The sequence below is a fragment of the Callorhinus ursinus genome, unplaced genomic scaffold (genome assembly GCF_003265705.2).
Source record: "Callorhinus ursinus isolate GAN/ISIS: 27379988/994484 unplaced genomic scaffold, GSC_fseal_2.0 scaffold8, whole genome shotgun sequence".
Lineage (NCBI taxonomy): Eukaryota > Metazoa > Chordata > Mammalia > Carnivora > Otariidae > Callorhinus > Callorhinus ursinus.
The window spans coordinates 11,431,010-11,451,204 of record NW_027397070.1 but is presented as its reverse complement, the minus strand read 5'-3'; the positions used below and the strand labels follow the sequence as shown (position 1 = coordinate 11,451,204).

The following is a 20,195-nucleotide window of genomic DNA, read 5'->3' as shown; positions in this document are numbered from 1 at the left end:
CCCGATGCGGGGCTCGATCCCAGGACTCTGGGATCATGACCTGAGCCGAAGGCAGACGCTTAACGACTGAGCCACCCAGGCGCCCCTCTATCTACTTTTTTAACGGACGTAATTCTACTTTTTTAACGGACATAATTCTTGGGGCACATAATTCAGTTGTTAGAGCAGGTGACTCTTGATCTTGGGGTTGTAGGTTCAAGTGCCACATTGGGTATAGGGATTACTTAAACATAAAATCCTTACAAAATAAAAGAAAAGACATAATTCTCTCTCTTTCATACCTTTGTGATATATTTGTATAGTAACATTGTTTTAGAGACTCTTAATGGCAAACAAATGTCTTTGCTTAGATAACTATCGATGAGCAGAGGCCCTGGGAAAAGGGCCTTCACCTTCAACCAGCAGTTAAGGGACAATACCTATTGGAAAGGAAGGAATGATGTGAGACCGAGGCATATTCCTGGAACACAGACCGGAAACCCCTTCAGAGATCAGACAGTGATCTGTAGAGGAGCCTGAGTGTTCAGCAGCAGTTTGTCTCTCTGTCTGAATCTCCAGGTTGTCACAGGCCTTGTCTTAGGGAGGGACTAAAAGAAGTGAGGTCGCAAGATTTCGGGCCTGCGTCAGCAGTGGGGATCCATGTGTGTGTATCTGGTAAGAGATGGTTATGTCATAGAACCAAAGAATTCGAGGCCTGTAGGAGAACTTACAGATCCCTGGGACGCAGAACCAAACTAGCACTATTTCAGGGGCAGGGAACAGGCCCAGAGGTAAGCCAGCTTGCCCAAGGTCACACACTTAGCTATCATCAGTGCTACATACTGTGACTTTGGACCTAATAGGACTCTTCAAAGGTAATCCATGTTGAAACATCTACGTTCAGATGATTTTCATATTTTAAAGGTGTCATCCTGGTTAGTTGCATACTTCATTCTAGCAACTGCCTGGCCAGAACTTTTCTGAGATCCTCTAATCGAAGGAGAGCTGAAAATTTGCTTTGGCTGGTCTGTGTATTCCTTCATTCTTTCATTTTAATAGTACTGACACATTATTCTGATTTCTATTTTAGGCTTGAGTCTGACACATACTCTTCTGTCAGCAGAGGTTTGTTGTTTTGTTTTTTTAAAATAGATCTCTGTGTAAATAATTAGGTTGCTTTTCTTTAGTTGCATTCTTGTTTTAAGGATACACCCTAATTAACTTAATTGGACTCCCGTGTTTCCTCAGTCTCTTAACCCATTTCTATCTAGATTAATCTAATCCATTATGTTAGTGGTTCCCAAACTGATAATCACTGAGGGCGCTTATTAGACATACATATTCAAACCCACCATGACCTCCCAAATCAGACTCTTCACGTGACTGGAAATCTGAAATTTTAACAATTTAAGAAGGATGCAGATTCTGGAAAATGATGATTCTGTGTTAGTTTGGGGAGTTTAACTCTCAGCTGGCAGCTTTACCCCAAATCCTCTTACTTGTGGATTATCCCTAGGTTCTGAGGGCAATGCCAATAAAACCTTGTGGTCTATGGCAGAATCATTGGAAGAAATATACAGCTTCCTAGCACAGGCAATTCATCAACACGTAGGGGGCTACTTTGAGAGGGAGAGAGCTCCTCCGGATGATGAGGTACACGCATGCCAAGTCACAGTCCTTTACAGAGACAGCCATTCTTCAGGAAATGCAGGAGGCAACGGGTAGTTGGTTCTTCATCCATTCCAGAACTGGATGACAAAGGCAGTCATTCCTTCAGTCATCGAGACCTGTTGACCAGAGCACTTGGTCAGGCACCAGAGCTGGTTCACTGACACCAACAACACTGCTGCTTTTGTGAGCAGACTGTCACCCCAGCTGGGGCTGCTTATCATCCCACTTGTCTTACATCACTACCATTGGGGCTATCTGTTTCAGCTCTCACAAATTCACTCTTTTGATTTCCATCTCTTACCTTAGGACATCTTGCTCTTCCTACTTTAACACTTAAAATTTATTTTATTTTATTTTTAAAGATTTTATTTTTTTGAGAGAGAGAAAAATGCATGAGCATGAGTGGGGGCGGGTGGTCAGAGGGAGAGGAAGAAGCAGATTCCCCACTGAGCAGGGAGCCTGACGTAGGGCTCGATCCCAGGACTTTGACATCATCACCTGAGCTGAAGGCAGATGCCTAACCGACTGAGCCACCCAGGCGCCCCTTAACACTTAAAATTTAATAAAGGTTTGCTGAGTGATTACTTTGTGCAAGGCACTGTGGGGTTGGGGGAGCAAGATGGAAAACCACTAAGAAAAATAAATACTCAGCCAAGTTGTCAAGGCTATAAAAATGCTTAAGCAACAGTTCCTGCTCTAAAGGAACTTAAGTTCACAAGGGGGATAAAACAAATAAATAACTATTAAAACTTGGCAATGAGAATAGCCAAGAAAAGGCAGGTATAAGGCAAACATTTTTGTTGCAGTAATGAAAACAGGTCAGTACTGATGTAGGAATAGATATATTGATGAAATTGAATAGTGAGCATAGAAGTATACCCAAACATAAAAATAATATTTGATAATAACCTCATTTCAAATTGGTAGGGAAAATACAGATTACTCAATAAATTATAGTGGGACAACTGGCAAGGCTTCAGGAAAATAAATTAAACTGAATCCTTACCTCACTCCTCACACAAAATTAATTCCAAAATGATTTAAATGTAAAGACTTAAACCATAAATATATTAGAGAAAACGCAGGTGAGAGTCTTTCTAATTTTAAATACAGGCAGCCTTGTTTTATTGCACTTCACTGTATTGTGTTTTGTAAATACTGGTTTTTTAAAACTTGAAGGTTTGTGGCAACCCTGCTGTGAGCAACTGTACCAGCACCATTTTCCAACAGCATTTGCTCACTTCATATCTCTGTGTCACATTTTGGTTTTTCTCATAATATTTCAACTTTTTCATTATTATTATATTTGTGATGGTAATCTGTGATCAGTGATCTTTGATGTTACTATTGTAATTATTTTGGAGTACCATGGATCACGCCATGTGTGATGGCAAACTTAATTGATAAATGTGAGTGTGTTCTGACTGCTCCACTGACCAGCTGTTCCGCCATCTCTATTCCCTCTCCTCAGGCCTCCCTATTCCCTGAGACACAGTGATACCGAAATTAGTCCAATTAATAACCCTACAATGGACTCTAAGTGTTTAAGTGAAAGAGAGAGTCAAATGTGTCTCACATTAAATCGAAAGCTAGAAATGACTAAGCTTAATGAGGAACGCATGTCGAAAGCCAACACAGGCTGAAAGGTAGGCCTCTTGTGCCAGTTAGCCAAGTTGTGAATACAAAGGAAACTTTCCTGAAGGAAAGTAAAACTGCTACGGTAGGGAACGCACAAATGATAAGAAAACAAAACATCTTATTGCCGATGTAGAGAAAGTTTGAGTGGTCTGGATAGAAGACTAAACCAGTCATATTACCTTAAGCCAAATCTTCAACTCTTTGGAGGCTGTGAGAGGTGAATACGCTGCAAAAGAAAAATTGGAAGCTAGCAGAGGTTGGTTTGTGAGGCTTAAGGAAAGAAGCCATCTCCATAACATAAAAGTTCAAGGTAAAGCAGGAAGTTATCCAGAAGATGTAGCTAATTAATGAAGGTGGCTACACTAAACAACAGATTTTCAGTGTAGATGAAGGAGGTTTTTATTGGAAGAAGATGCCATCTAGGACTTTCATAGCTAAAGAGGAGAAGTCAATTTCTAGATTTAAAGCGTTAAAGGACAGGCTGACTCTCTTAGTAGAGGCTAATGCAGTTGGTGACGTTAAGTTGAAGCCAGTGCTCATTGGCCATTCTGAAAATCTTAGGGTCCTTAAGAGTTATGTTAAATCCATTTTGCCCATGTTCTATAAATAACAACAAAGCTTGGTTGATGGCACATCTGTTTACAATATGGTTTATTGAACATTTTAAGCCTACTGTTGAGAACTACTGCTAGAAAAAAAGATTCCTTTCAAAATGTTACTGCTCGTTGACAAGGCACTTGGTCACCCAAGAGCTCCGATGGAGATGTACAATGAGATTAATGTTGTTTTTGTGCCTGCTAACACAACATCCACTATGCGGCCTATGGATCAAGCAATCATTTTGATTTTCAAGTCTTATTATTTAAGAAATACATTTCTTTAGGCTACAGCTACCATAGTTAGTGATTTGTCTGAAGGATCTGAGCAAAGTAAGTTGAAAACCTTCTGGAAGCGATTTACCATTCTAGATGCCATTTGTGATTCATGGGAAGGTTAAAATAGCAACATTAACAGGAATTTGGAAGAGTTGATTCTAACCCTCAGGGATAACTTTGAAGGGTTCAAGACTTCAGTGGAGGAAGTAACTGCAGATGTGGTGGAAATAGCACGAGGACTAGAATTCGAAGTGGAGCCTAAGGATGTGATGAATTGCTGTAATCTTGTGGTACAACTTTAACAAACGAGGAGTTGTTTCTTATGGATGAGCAAAGAAAGTAGTTTCTTGAGATAGAATCTACTCTTGGTGAAGATGCTATGAAGATTGTTGAAATGACAACAAAGGATTTAGAATGTTCCGTAAATTTAGTTGATAAAACAGTGGCAGGGTTTGAGAGGACTCTAATTTTGAAAGAAGTTCTACTTGAGTAAAATGTGAGCAAACAGCATTGCATGTTATAGAGAAATTATTGGTGAAAGGAAGGGTCAATCAATGTGGCAAGCTTCAGTGTTGTATTATTTTAAGAAATTGCCACAGCCACCCCATCCTTCAGCAACCACTACCTGAGCAGTCGGCGACCATCAACATCGAGGCAAGACCTTTCACCAGCAAAAAGATTACAACTTACTGAAAGCTCAGATGATGGTTAGCATTTTTTTAGCAAGAAAGTATTTTTTAATTTATTTTTTAAAGAAATTAGTTTTAAATTAAGGTATGCACATTGTTTTTTTAATACATAATGCTAGTACACACTTAATAGACTACAGTATAGTGTGAACATAACTTTTACATTTACTGGAAAACCAAAACATTCATTTGACTCACTTTGTTGTGATATTTGCTTTATTACAGTGGTCTGGAACTGAACCTGCATTATCTCCGAGGTGTGCCTGCATAAAGTCTTTTCCATGCATGAAAAAATAACCTAGTGGCATTTTTAAAAGAGTGATTTTCACTACATAAAAATCTAAAACACACCATAAGCAAAGCCAAATGCCAATGACAATGGGAAAAATATTTAAATCACACATGACAAATAAAGGACCGATATTCATAAAATCCAAAGAACTTTTACAAGTCTATGGAAAGATAAAGAGCTTTACAGAAGTTTAAAGAGACATGAATTGGGTATTTATAATAGAAGAAGTACAAATGGCCAGCAGACAAATAAAAATACACTTCAATAATTAAACAAATGTAAATGAAAGCATTTTTTTGGTCTATTTGATTAGAAAATGTATTATTTATTTTTAAGCTTTTAACCATTTATTAGAGAGAGTACGAGCAGAGGGAGGGCAGAGGGAGAGGGAGAAGCAGGCTCCGCACTGAGCAAGGAGCCCAATTTTGCCACTGGATCCCAGGACTCCGGGGTCATGACCTGAGCCAAAGGCAGACGCTTAACCGACTGAGCCACCCAGGCGCCCCGGAAAATGTATTTTTTAATCGGTAAAATGTCCAGTAATGTTTGCTGTAAATGGAGTGTAAATTGGTACTTTTAGGAACAACTTGGCAATTTAAATTTAAATTGGGAAATTTAAAGTGGGAATGTGGCTTTCCTGTGATTGAGAAATTCTATGTTTATAAAATTACAGGTTTACTCCAATAACTGTGCAAAGGTGTATATACAAGGTCATTCACTGCAGAACTATTAAGTGAAACACTGGCAACACTAGTCGATAAGGCTAATAGATTATAGTACATCCATATGAGAGGATAGGGTAACAATGCTTTGATGTGATGAGATATGCAATGGGTACTTGCTTAATTCAAAAATTTTTAAATGGAGAATCATAAAAAATGATACATATGTATTTTAAACAGAAAATTTTCACCTAACCTCTCTAAACATAGAATTATTCATTAATCTTTTGATGCTAAGACATGGACTTTTCTCTGAGTATGGGTTTGCTGACTAGAATTCTCCTCACCTTTCTTGCATAAGCCACAGTTATGAGGTCTCTGCTCTTCTTCCCAATCTTGTGTCCTCCTTCTTTCCACCTTGCTCACATTGACCTCTATGTTGCTCCAGTTGCTAAATTCCCACTGAACGGCCTCTGCATTGGTTATTTTCTCCTTTCCTTTTCCTGCCTCTTTGCATGGTTCGCTCTTTCTCATGCTTTAAATCTCAGTCTAGATGTCGTTTCTGAGTCACCTTCTTTGATGACCCCAGTATATCAGCCAGGATGATTTTTCTTGCAAGTAACAAATTCCAGCTTAATTGGCTTATATTATACAAAGGAATTTATTGTCTCACATAACTAAATAATCAGTCATAGATCTGGCCCAAGAATACATCATAGCCATAGTTTAAACTAATTGACCAAGATCTGTCTTCTGTTTTTCACCCTACTCCCTTAGTGTTGGCTTGATTCTTCTCTTCTTTCCAATGGCTGTCAACAACTCACCTAACGTCTGGGTATTGAGATAAATATACATTGGCTCTGACAGTCCTGATACGGATCTTGTGCTCATTTGTCTTGGGCCATTTTTCCAAAAGCAGAGTCTGAGGTAGGTATTCAGATGCATGTGTAAGTGTTCTTCAAGAAATACCTGAAAGGTGTCAAGTATCTTTTCTGACCACATAAGAAACTAGAAAGCAATAGCAAGAGAAAACTCAGAAAATTCACAAATACGTGGAAATTAAAGAGCACAGTCCTGAACAACCAGTGAATCAAAGAAGCAATCAAAAGGGAAACTACAAATATCTTGAAACAAAGGAAAATGGAAACACAACATACCAAAACTTGAAGGATGCAGAAAAAGCAGTTCTAAGAGGTAAGTTTATAGTGATAAACACCAAATTAAGAAGAAAAGAAAGACCTTAAATAACCTCAGGGAACTAGGAAAAAAAAAGAAGAACAAACAACCTAAAGTTAGCAGCAGAAATAACAAAGATCAGAGTAGAAACAAAATGAAATAGAGACTATAACAATAAAAGAAAATCAATAGAAAAGAACAAAACTAAGGGTTGTTTTTCTTGAAAAGAGAAAGTTGACAAATCTTTCGCTAGACGAACCAAGAAAAGAAGAGAGAAGACTCAAATGAATAAAATCAGAAAAGAAAGAGGAGACAATACAACTTTTGTCACAGAAATCCAAAGAATTGCTAGAAATTACTGTAAGCATTATACACCAACAAACTCAGAAGATAACCTAAAGGAAATGGCTACATTCCTAGAAATATACAACTTACCGAGACTGAATCATGAAGAAACAGAAAATCTGAACAGAGCAATAATGAATAAGGAGATTGAATCAGTAATAAAAAAAAAAAAATCTCCCAACAAAGAAAAACTCAAGGCCACATGGCTTTACTGTTGAATTCTACCAAACATTTAAAGAAAAATTAGTACCAGTCTTTCTCAAATATTTCCAAAAAATTGGAGAGAAGAGAATTATTTCCAAACATTTCACAAGGCCAGCCTTATTCTGATACCAAAGATAAAGAAGGACACTGCGAGAAAACTACAGGCCAGTATCCCTGATGAGGATAGATATAAAAATCCTCATCAGAATACTAGCAAACCAAATCAACAGTGCATTAAAAGGATCATACACCATGGTAAAGTAGTATTTATCTCTGGGATTCAAGGATGGTTCAATAAATGCAAATCATTAAATGTGATATTAACATAAAGAAGGATAAAAATCATATCATCTCAATAGATGGAGGAAAAGCATTTGACAAAGTTCAATATCCTTTCATGAAAAAAAAAACAAAACTCTTACAAATTAGGTATAAGGTAATGTACCTAAATATAATAAAGGCCATATATGGCAAGCCATGGCTAACATCATATTCAACAGTCAAAAGCTGAAGCTTATCCTCTAAAATCAGGAACAAGAGAAGGATGCCCACTCTTGCCACCTCCTATTTAAAATAGTACTGGAAGTCCTACTCACAGCTGGTAAGAAAAGAAAAAAGGAAATAAAAAGCATCCAATCACAAAGGAAGAAGTAAAATTGTCACTGAAGATGACCTGATCTTGTATATAGAAAACCCTAAAGAGTCCATCAAAAACTCTTAAACCTAGTAAACAAATTCAGCAAAGTTGCAGGATATAAAAACATACAAAAACCAGTTGCATTTCTATACAGCAACAATGAGCTATCTGAAAAAGACAAGAAGACAATCCTGTTTATAATAGCATCAAAAAGAATAACATACTTAGGAATAAGTTTAACCAAGAAAGTGAAAGATCTGTACACTGAAAACTATAAAACATTGTTGAAAGAAGTAAAAAAAGACACAAGCAATGGGAACTTGTCCCATTTTCATGGGTTGGAAGTATCAATATTGTTAAAGTGTCCATACTACCCAAAATAGTCTACAGATTTGGTGTTATTCCTACCAAAATTCTAATGACATTTTCACAGAAATAGGAAAAACAATCATAAAATTTATATGAAACCATAAAGAAATCCAAATAGCTAAAGTAATCTTGGGCAGGAAAAACAAAGCTGGAGACATCATACTTCTTGATTTCAAATTATATTAGAAGTTACACTAATCAGAACAGCATGGTCCTGGCATAAAACAGACACATAGGTTAATGGAACAGAATCAAGGCCCCCAGAAATAAACCCAGTCATATACAGTCAACCAATCTTCAACAAAGGTGCCAAGAATATACAATGGGGAAAGGATAGTCTCTTCAATTAATTGTATTGGGAAAACTGAATACATACCTGCAAAAGAATGAAATTGCACCCTCCACTATCAGAAAAATGAACTCAGAAAGGATGAAAAACTTTAATGTGAGACCTGAAAGTATAAAACTCCTAGAAGAAAACATGGGGGAAACCCCTTGGCATTGATCTTGTGAATTATATATATATATATATATATATTTGGATTTGACACCAAAAGCACAGGCAACAAAAGCAAAAATAAGTGGGACCACATCAAACTAAAAAGTTTCTGCACAGCAAAGGAAACAATTAACAAAATGAAAAGGCAACTTAACAGAATGGTAGAAAATATTTGCAAATCATATATCTGATAAGGGGGTAATATCCAAAATACGTAAGGAATTCAAACAACTCAGCAGCAAAAAACCAAATAACCTGATTTTAAAAATGGTCAAAGGACCTGAATCAATATTTTCCAAAAGACATACAAATGGTCAATAGATTCATGAAAAGATCCTCAACATCACTAATCATCATGGAAATGCAAATCAAAACCACAATGAGAGATATTGCACCTGTTAGGATGCCTACTATAAGAGTCCAAAGATAACAAGTGTTGATGAGCATGGAGAAAAAGGAACACTTATACATTGTTGGCGAGAATGTAAATTTATACAGTCATTATGGAAAACTGTATGGAGGCTCCTCAAAAAATTAAAAATAGAACTACCATATAATCCAGCAATCTTACTTCTGGGTATATATCCAGAGCGAAAGAAATTACTATCTTGAAAAGATATCTGCACTCCCATGTTCATTGCAGCATTATTCAAAGAGTCAACATATGGAGACAATCTACATATCTGTCAATGGATGAATGGACAAGGAAGATGTGGAGTATTGGGTCTTAAAAAAAGGGCACCCAGGAGCACCTGGCTGGCTCAGTTGGTGGAGTGTGCAATTCTTGATCTCAGGGTTCTGGGTTTGAGCTCCATGTTGAGTGTAGAGATTACTTAAATAAAATCTTTAAAAATTACATTACATTTTTTTAAAGATTTATTTATTTGAGAGAGAGGGACAGCACAAGCAGGGGGGAACAGCAGGCAGAGGGAGAAGCAGGCTCCCCGCCGAGCAGGGAGCCCGATGCGGGACTCAATCCCAGGACCCTGGGATCATGACCTGAGCCGATGGCAGACGTTTAACCAACTGAGCCACCCAGGCGTCCCTAAATTTGTTTTTAAAAAGGACATTCTGCCATTTGTGACAACATGGATGATTATGGAGGACAGTATACTAAATGAAATAAACCAGCTGCAGGAAGACAGATACTGCATGCTCTCACATGTGGAATCTAAGTAAGTCAAACTCAGAGAAACAGGGAGTCAAATAGTTACCTGGGGCTGAGGGGTGGGAGACGTGGGGAGACATTGGTCAGAGTATATCAACTTTCAGTTATAAGGTGAACACGTTCTGGAGACCTAATGTGCAGTATGATGACTATAAAAGGAAAGAAAGGATGGAAGAAAGGAAGCAAAGAAGGAAGAAAGAAAAAAAGGAAAGAAAAGAGAGAAGGAAGGAAGACACATTTGTGAGGGAGAGAGCAGAACAGGGTAAGGAAGGCAAACATACTGAAGAATTAAGAAATCTCAGGTCAATTCTAGTCTTGGCTTGATGCACAGAGGGAGCATAAACCACAACTCAGGGGCAATGTAGCTTTTTGTGCCTGTAGATTAGTTACAGTTATTGGCTGAGGGCTGCCCCCAGGTTGGGCAGCTCCCATCAGCCAGGACCACTCTCTGGAGAAGAGGACAGCTGTGTGCCTTAGCAGTCAATACTCACAGTATCCGGGGGATGTGTGTACTGCCCAGAAAAGAACATCTGAATGGGGCACCATAGCCTCCATCACACCACTGAGGCCAGGAAGATTGCCGTGCTAATTGGTTTAAACCAGGTAGGTTTTTCACTTTTGGAGCTATGGATGGGGTCCATGCCACCCACCCAACATTGCTGAAGAACTCATGATAGTGTAAGCATGGGAAATGGGGAGAACGGATGGTGATCAGGGACCCAAGAAATGTTCGTATACTTCCTACTCTTAATTAGTTGTCATATAACCCTGTTTATTTCCTTCAGAGCACTTTCCATGGACTATAATTCTCTTATTGATCGATTGATTGATCGTTTGCCTGTCTGACTCTTAGGATGTAAATTCCCTGAGGCTAGGAACCACTGTTGTAGCCTATGAATCTATTGGCATGCCTGGTACTAAATATGTTGATTGCCTTCCAGATAGGACTCTAAATGTGCAAAGACAGAGATAAGAAGGAAAAAAAGTCTGTAGATAAGGAAGATAATTCTAGACCAGTTGTTCTCCAACTATTAGTCCCCAGACCAGCAGCATCAACATCACCCAGAAACTAGTTAGAAATGAAAATTCTCAGGCCCCACTTCAGACCACATGAATAAAAAACTCTAGGGATGGAACTCAGAAATCTGTGTTTAATAAAAGTCTGCCAGGTGATTTTGATGCACAGCTGAGTTTGGGGACTACCGTTCTAGAACAGTCTGACTAAAGCATAGGACTTATACAGGATAGGTCATGGTAAATAAAGTAGTAAGAAAAATTTAGGACCATATTATTGTGAATTTTAATGTAGTATGTACCCTGTGTGTTCTTTGTTTTTACTTTTCTGAAATATGTTTTGTTGGCAGAGTCATGAATTCTTTGAATTCTAGACACCCTTGTTGGTATTTGGGAGGAAGGAGTGGGTTGAGTTAATGGTGTTTTGATTTTTCAGGCCAGGAGGGAATGTAATACTCCTGATTAGTCATCCAGACCCTCACCCTCATCCACAACCAGCTCCTTGCCCTATGCACACAGTTTCCTTTTCTTTTTTCTTTTTCTTTTTTTAAATAAACTTAATTTTTTAGCATGGTTTTAGACTTACAGAAAAATTACCAAGACAGTACAGAGAATTCCCATATACTGCCCCATCTAGTTTCCCCTACTATTAACATCTTATATTCATTTGTGTGGCACATTTATTATAATTAATAAGCCAATATTGATCCATTATTACTAACTAAAGACCATATCTGATCCAGATTTCATTAGTGTCTATAGAATGTCCTTTCTATCTGTTCCAGGATCTATCCAGGATACCCCATTATATTTAATCATCATGACTACTTAGACTCCTTTTGGCTATTACAGTTTCTCAAGCTTTTCTTGTTTTTGATGACCTTGACAGGTGTTTTTTTTTTTTTTCTTTATTTATTTTAGAGAGAGTGAGTGTGGGGAGGGGGTGCAGAGGGAGAGGGAGAGAGAGAGAGTCTTAAGCAGGCTCTGTGCTGAGCGTGGAGCCCGCCTCAGGGCTCTGGCTCACCACCCTGAGATCATAGCCTGAGCCAAAACCAAGTGTCAGATGCTTACCTGACTGTGCCACCTAGGCACACCAACCTTGACAATTTTGAGGAGTACTGTTTGGGTGTTTTGTAGAATCTCTCTCAATTTGGGAATGTCTGATGTTTTTCCTAACATTTAGATGGGGTTTGGTTTGGGGGAGGAAGATCACAGAGGTAAATTCTGCCATTTTCATCACCTCACATCAAGTGTACATACTTACCAACATGATATATCACTGTCGATGTTGACCTTGATCTAGAAAGAGGATGGATTTACGAAATGTTACACAGACAAGGTTTTCAGGACTTGACATTTACTTCGATTTTGGGAGGATGGTTAGAGTAAGGAAAAGGAGAGTAGGAGCCAAAACCTTTCCCTTGGGTGCCTCTCTAATATGGGTGACTGGGCTCATGGCGAGTGTATTTAGCAGAGGTGCCGGCGATCTGTCCAGATAAAGAATTTAGTCTGTAGTCAGCTTTCTCCCTTGGGAGCTGGGGGAGGGTTGGGGCAAAGAAGGTTCCATGGCCGAGACTCTCACTGCCCCGGAAAACGGGGGTAGAGAGTGTGATTGGTGCACAGGCCCTGCTGGCTGTGTCTGCCAGTCAGATCAGCTAGGACAGTCCTTCCTAGAATGACTTGTAGAGTCACTTGGAGGCGACGCCAGGGACTTTTTAGGGCCTTGGGCTCTGAGTTTGGGGGTATAGTGGGAGGAGTCCGGGGATATTCCTCAGTATGCTCTCAGCTGCTTAGTTATTTGAAAAAGCAATGGATGCCCGAAGTCAATGAGGAGAGGGATCGCTGAAATTTTCCCAGAGAAAAACTGGCCATCTCTTTCATGAGATGCATTTGACTATAGAAAGAATCAAAGGACATACATTAAAATATTAATATTGTTTATCTCTGGGGGTGGTGGGTTTTGGGGTTGTGTCAGTTTCCAAGGACTGCCATTACAGAGTACCACAAGCTGGGTGGCTTAGAACAACAGAAATTTATTGTCTCATAGTTCTGGAGGCCAGAAGTCTGAAATCAAGGTCAGCAGAACTGTGTTCTCTTTTACAGCTCTTGATTTTTCCTTGTCTCTTCCTAGCTTCTGCTGGGGGCCAGCCATCCTTGTTGTTCCTTGGTTTGCGTGCAGCCCCTCAGTCTCTCTCTGTCAGCACATGGCCTTCTCCCTGTGTGTTGTGTCCAAATCCCTTATTCTTACAAGAACACCAGACATATTATGTTTAATATGACTACCTTTTTTTTTTTTAAAGATTTACTTATTTATATTTGGGGGGGGTGGGGATGGGCAGAGGGAGAGGGAGAGACTGAATTCCAAACAGACTCTGCCCTGAGCGTGGAGCCTGATGCAGGGCTCGAACCCATGATCCTGAGATCATGACCTGAGAGTCTGATATTTAACCGACTGAGCCACTCAGGCGCCCGTAGTATGACTTCTTCTTAATTACATCTGCAATGACCCTATTTCCATTCACAGATCACTTTCACAGGTTCTAGAGAGACATGAATTTGAGCAGGGGAACACTCTTCCACCCAGCACAGGGGTGGATGATATTCCCTTCTTCATATATTTCTATTTCTTTTAGGTTTCTTTTTGCAACCGACGTGTGTTACTTCTGTACCAGCCAAAAAACAAAACAAAACAAAACAACAACAACAAAAAAACACATAACAACAACACAACCACACCAAAAAGCAAAAAAACAAAACAAGCCAACAAACAAAAACTAAAAATGCTATCCCCACCACCAGTACTCTGAGAAATAATACAAACTGCATTTGGTGAAGGGGCCAGTGCTGTCCTGAAATGTAGAGGAAGGGTTACCCATGCTAGTGATGATGTTCTGTGCCAGGAGGCTTCCTACATACCCAGCCCAACCCTGGGAACACGACAGGGACGGGTGTGGGGCTGGGATGCCTGGGGAAATGCCTGGGCATCTCTGCTCAGGCCAGGGCCGAGGGCGGAAGCTTTTCTGTCTTGCTGTGGGCTGGGCTGCTGGCTTCCTAGATATGGGGCTTACCCCAGAGGGATCATTTAGACTTCCTGCGGCAGCACCCCGTTCCTGCACAAACACAGGAGGGCAGCTTGGAAAAGCATGAATATGATAACTAAAGCCACATTCACCCTGGCTGGGTAAATACTGCCTGAGAATCACTCGTTGTTTTCCCCAACGTTTTTAGGTACTGGAGCCCTGTGGGGAGGTGACTTCTCTCATGACAGCCACACCCCAGGTCTCCTTTATTAGTCACAGCACATGCTTAACTCTGCTTGGTTCTGCTCCCCTGACGTTCTGCACGTCCCACCCTCCCGTGGTACGTGTTTACCCCTCCCGGGGGGCTGGTTGGACTGAACAACATTTTGTGCAACCCGTTCTAAAGGAGCAGCTGGGAATCAGGTTTAAATCATGGAGTTTCAGCACGACGGAATTAAAAATGCCTTAGACGCTTTTGTTTATGGGTGCCAGGGAGAGAAAGCAACCAAGGGAGAAAGAAGGAATTCTTCGTGTGTTTCATTTAATCACAAGTTCCGTCTGCTTCCTTCAGAAGGCACTGGTGTCCAAGTGATTTTTTTAAATGTAAGAGCATCCTGTTTGGAGATGGGGTCTTTGAGTGGATAATTCTGGCTATTAAGAAACAAAAACAATGGGTTCTTTAAGTGTGTGTTGGGGGGGCGGTAATGGGCTTTCTTGAAACAACTGTTCCTAGGCCTAAAACTCTCTTAGAATGTCAATATCAAGTTCAGTCCCACGTGACTGAGGCAAAAGGCTTTCATCCTTTTTCTCCAGCCATTTAACCCTTTACTAGGGTAAAGGACAGCCACAGAATAAGAAAAATCTCTTTAAAACAGTCTCTGTTATCAAAAGACTTCTCTTCCTGATCCACACCTAGCCACAACTGACTGAGGGCTCCCAGTCTGTACCCCCAGCACTGTTGTTACTATCCCCATTTCACAAAAGAGAAAACAGAGGCTCAGAGAAGTTGAGTAACTTGCCCCAAATGATAGTCTAGATTTGAGTGTCTGCAAAGCCTGGAATCTTGACCATTACACTGAGCTGCTTCCAGAGAGGGCACTACCCATAAAAGTGTCCTCAGCAGAGGCTGAGAAGAAGAGCAGGCATCCACAGATGAGAGTTGGATATGCTTTCCTTTTCCACCTTTTCTATTCACCCGCTGTGTGACATTCAGTAGCTCACTGCATTTTCAGTATTGTAGGTGGCGTATTCGTGGAGCAGCACATGCCCTCTCTCAGAGGTTCTGCCATCGCCAGCTGTCTCCCCGGCAGGCACTAGAATGCCATATTTTAGGGAGCCTAAGGATTGAAGGAGGAACCTACAAAGGGTAGGCACCTGCAATACCATGCTCAGGGAAGCCCCAGCCCAGTCCACGGGCCAGCCCTGGCATGCCAGAGGTACCCATTTCTGCCCCAGGGTACAGTCAGAACAGAGGGGTCTTGCAAAGCTAGATCTTTCCTCTTTTGTGACCAGAGGTTCTTGGCATGCAAGGCTAGCTTCATCCAAGACAGGCTCTCCAGGCCCATCCCTTTCATAACTCTGATAGCACTTGTACTGCAAGGTTGTAATTATTTTTAATTTGAATATACAGAAAAGTACAAATGAAAAAGTAATGATCACTCATATTCTTGCAACCCAGAATTAGCCAGTGTTGATATATTTGCTTCTGATTTTATTTGTTATATCGTTACCTTAAAAAACCCCCACAAAACTTCATGATATAAATGTACACCATTCTTTGAAACAATTAGTATAATGTGGAATAAATTAAATCCCTAATGACCCACATATCAAATCCTAATTCCTCCTCCTCCATCCAGAGAGACCTTTAAGTTTGGTGTGTATTCTTCCAGCATTAAAAAAAAAAAAGACATATAAATATAAAATACGTGGATTTTTGTGTGTGCATGATTTATATAAATGGCATCATGCTGTGTGCATCATTTTGCAACTTAACTGTTTTTCACTCACTGTATTTTTGAGATTTATCCATTTTGATAGACACAGATGTAAGTTATTCCTTTTAGTGGCGCTAATATCACTCCATTGTATGAATGTACATTTTATTTATAAATGCATTTCAATTTCCATTTTTTGCTATTATGGACAATATTGAAATAGATATACTCAGGACTACCGCCGCACAGCTATGTGTGGCGTTAAGCGGCACATAATCTGCCTTGCTGTACTGGGCCCTGCCTGTGTCTCCTTCCTTCATTTTTTAAACAATATTTATTGGGTGCCTCGGGACCGCAGGGCATTGTTCAAGTGCTTTGCTTGTATTAATGTATTTAGTTCTTTGAAAAGTCCTAAAAAGTATTGTTTTCCATTCTCATTTTTCAAACAAGGAAAATGAAGGCTGTTGAGGGCAATCCGTTGGCTCAGGAAGCTGCAGAGCTGGCTGGGGAGCTTGGACGGCCTGGCTCCTGAGTCCGGCTGTTGAACCATTGCACTAATTCTCCCTTGTGTTTCACTTTACTTGGTTGATGTCCCCTCTCAACTGTAAACTCTTGGGAGTAGGGACCCTGGGGAGCCACTGATTTTACATTCCAGCGCCCAGGCATGCCTCACCTCCATTAGGGGCTCACTAATAACCTGTGAATCACTTTACTCTTTGTTCAATGCTCCTTTCCTAATTCACATTTCCCCTTCCCCATCTCTCTCTTTCCCTTCATAAGCATTCTTCTTCGGTCCCCTCCCCATAACATGGCTACCCCTGGCTCGGGCTTTCAAAGAGTGACAAAGGCACATCACCGATAACATAAAAAGGAAAGCTTTAGAGCGCGCCCTGATTTGGGAAAGAATATTTTACCAAAGGGCAAAGGAGGATTTGAATTTTTTCTGCCCTCAGGAGGCCCAGTCTTGCAACCCTGTAGGTCTAGGGCTGAACGGGAGGCACTGCTGTGTTCACACGTTTAGTCAAGAGTACTTCTAATTCTGTCCTTCAGCCGTCAGGCACGTAGGCAATTTCCTCTTGAAAGTTGGTGGTTGTAACTAAACAGGTGCAGATTTGAGGAAATGCAGGCCGCCTCCACTAAGCCCCCGCTGCCTGTGAGATTAGGTTGATGAGGGACTCCCCCCCTTAATTTAGTCACCCCCACCCCCTCCACCCCCAGTCTGCCCCGGGCACGACAACACCCCCCCCCCCCCCCGCATCTGGGCCCCACAGCCCCGGCGGGGGAACTGCCCGGTTGCGCCAAACGTGAGCAGGCGAGTGTGTGGCTCAAAGGAAAGCACACAGGGACACGAAGGTCGAGTTCCCGCTGGCGCAGGACCACCGTCCCAGGCCCCATCCTCGCCCCCCTCCCCCGCCGCCCCTCCTTCCGGGCCGGCCAGCGCGGGGGTGGGGGTGGGGGCGAGTGGGGAAGGTCCGCGGGGGGAAGGCGAGCCCCACAGCCGCGTGGCCGTCCCGACTGCTGCCGCCCACGCGGACGGCCGCTCGGCCGCTCAGCCTTGCAGAGCAGGGCGGCGGGACGTGCCGGCGGCCGGCGCGGTTCCAGGGAACCCTGCCTGGGCCCAGGGGTGCGGCCGAGCGCGCTGACTCACGCTCTCGCTACGTGAGCGGCGAGCCGGGCCGGGCCGGGCGTGGGGGCCAAGCCCGCGCCGCCGCCGCCCGCGCGTGCCTGTGGGGTGGTTCGCGCCCAACTGCGCGCGCCCGTCGAGGACTTCATCCTCAGGCTGGCCGCTGGTGCCGATTTTGATCTCCTTTACGGCTTTTATGGCTGCTGCGGGGCTGTGATCTTGGATCTGCAGTGCCGGCACCCGGGAATTTCTGCTAGGCACGGGCGGCCACAATCACGTCAGGTCCGCGTGGGCGCTGGGCTTAGCCTGTCCCGGCTCCCGGGGGAGTCCACTGAGGCCCGAGGCCCGGCCTCGGGGGTTGCACTTCACAGCATCTTACCTACGTGAAGAGCCGTCTGTAGGCTCACACCCTCCTTGTTTCAGTCGATCCCTAAACAACCCTGTGACACGGAAAGGATAGGAAGGGCAGGCGCTGTTCAATCCATTTGACAGCTGAGGAAATCAAAGCTTGTGTTTAGGTATTTTATCAGTTGGCAACAAAACAATTTGCTGTAACTTGTATGTAGAGGTACTTAGCTCTTCGATAAATAAATTTGAGTGCCGGCATAGCCTGTTTTACCAACATCTTCCATTCTCCTGTGTTCATTGGGAAGACAAGTTAAAGAGGAACAAAAGAGTCCCGGGTGCGCGCGTGTCTGTGCGCGCGCGCGCGCGGCGGGGGTGGGTTGGCTGGGGGAGGGAGAGTTTATATTAATATATGTGAAATCGGCCCACTGTCTGCACAGCTGTTACCTTTTGGTAGGCTTTAAAGGGACACAGCTGAGCTTACAGTAAGACCAGTGTTCGCTGAATAACTGGCTAGTCCTCTTCAAATACAGCAAGGGTGGCCTTGGATGCCTGCCATGGCTGAGGGTCCTGCTGGTGCCTGGGGCAAGGGCCGCACCTGTAACGCCAGGCCTGCGTCCAAATCCTGAGCCTTCGGTCATTGCCAGTGACTCTGAGCAGTGTAACTGACATCACTCAGCTTCTTCTCACTTTGGGTTGCCATGAGGTTCAAGATGAGAATGTTATTTGGAGTTTCCTTAACTACCGTGTCGGGTAGAAAGGAGAGGCAGGGTTTCTTTTCCTTGGTCCTACAATATCAGTCGTGGGAAGTGGGAAACGTTGTCCACTTCAGAAGAATCCGTGTCACTCTTGTTTGCTCATCTTGGGTAAACCACGGAGAACACAGTTTCTATAGAGTCAGGAGGAACAAAGATGAGTTAATTCTCATGGAAATTCCGCCTTTAGACACGGCACAAGGTTATGGGATCTTGGCTGTAAACACAGAGCTAAGCCACTTGTAGAGCACTCTTCAGTTTGCCTACTTTGTTTTTGTTTTGATTTTTTTTTGGAGGGGGCAGAGGGTTTGCCAAACTCCAGATTTTAAAATTAATACATGATTTTGTAAAAACAAACCAAAATATAAAGAAAAAAACCCCTTTATAACCGAACATATATATACCAGTAGTGTTAGCATTTCAGGTGTATTTCTTCCTAGGTACTTTAAAAATTCTTTTGATATAACCGAGACCACAATCTATGTTATTTTATATTATTTACCTTGCTTAATGTTATACACATTCTCCCTTGTCATTAAACCGTTATAGCCACCTTCAGAATATATTATATTTTTTCAACATTGTTGGAAGCTTAGGTTGTTTCCATTTTTTGACTAAGCAATACTCTGATGAATATCTTTGTGTATAAATATTTGACCATTTTATTTATTATCCCCTTAGCATGGGTTTCCTGAAGTGGAATTTTTAGGTCAAATAACAAAAACATTTTCATGATGAGATCACATTGCCAGTTGGCAATTTCCATGCGGGCAGGGACTAGCTCTGCCTTCTTGACTACTGTATTCCCAGTGCCCAGCATGGAGTTGGTTAATGGGCAGTTGAAGGAATGGCTACAAGGGACAAATTTTCGTCTACAACAAAACTTGCCTGGGAAATATTAAAACCAAAAATTATGTTTCATCCCAACTGGTTCTAACCAGGTGAAGCTAATAAAGGACCTTGAACCTTAAGGAACACCCTGCCCCCCCCTTCACGAGCTGACTGAAGACTCTTCTGACCAATGAGTAATGGGACTTGTTTAAACCTACTACCTATCCAGAGTGCTGGTTTTCAGCCCTTGATTAGAGTAACCATCAGGCACTCCTCCCTCCTAACACTTAAAACAAAACAAAAGAAAACAAAACAACCCCGACTTTTCCCCCTTTAGGGCCCTGCTCCGCAAATGTCTCCAGTGGTGTGTGCTCCCTTGGTTGGTAAATTAGTAGACTCCGGTGTGATTTAGGGAAAAAAAACATACCTCTGGTGCTCTTGGTCTTTGTTCTTTGACAAATGAGT

At 41.8% G+C, this 20,195-nt stretch overlaps 2 long non-coding RNA genes across 2 annotated transcripts in view; one reads left to right on the top strand and one right to left on the bottom strand.

Annotated features, from left to right (window-relative positions):
• The window catches only part of LOC141373238 (uncharacterized), a 67,996-nt gene that overhangs the window by 20,495 nt on the left and 27,306 nt on the right, over positions 1-20,195 (top strand). The gene's annotated exons all lie outside the window — the stretch shown is intronic.
• The window catches only part of LOC112822488 (uncharacterized), a 34,538-nt gene continuing 31,803 nt past the window's right edge, over positions 17,461-20,195 (bottom strand). Inside the window, exon 3 of the long non-coding RNA XR_003207723.2 lies at positions 17,461-19,033. This is a non-coding gene — a long non-coding RNA (uncharacterized lncRNA). The remainder of the gene's footprint in view (positions 19,034-20,195) is intronic.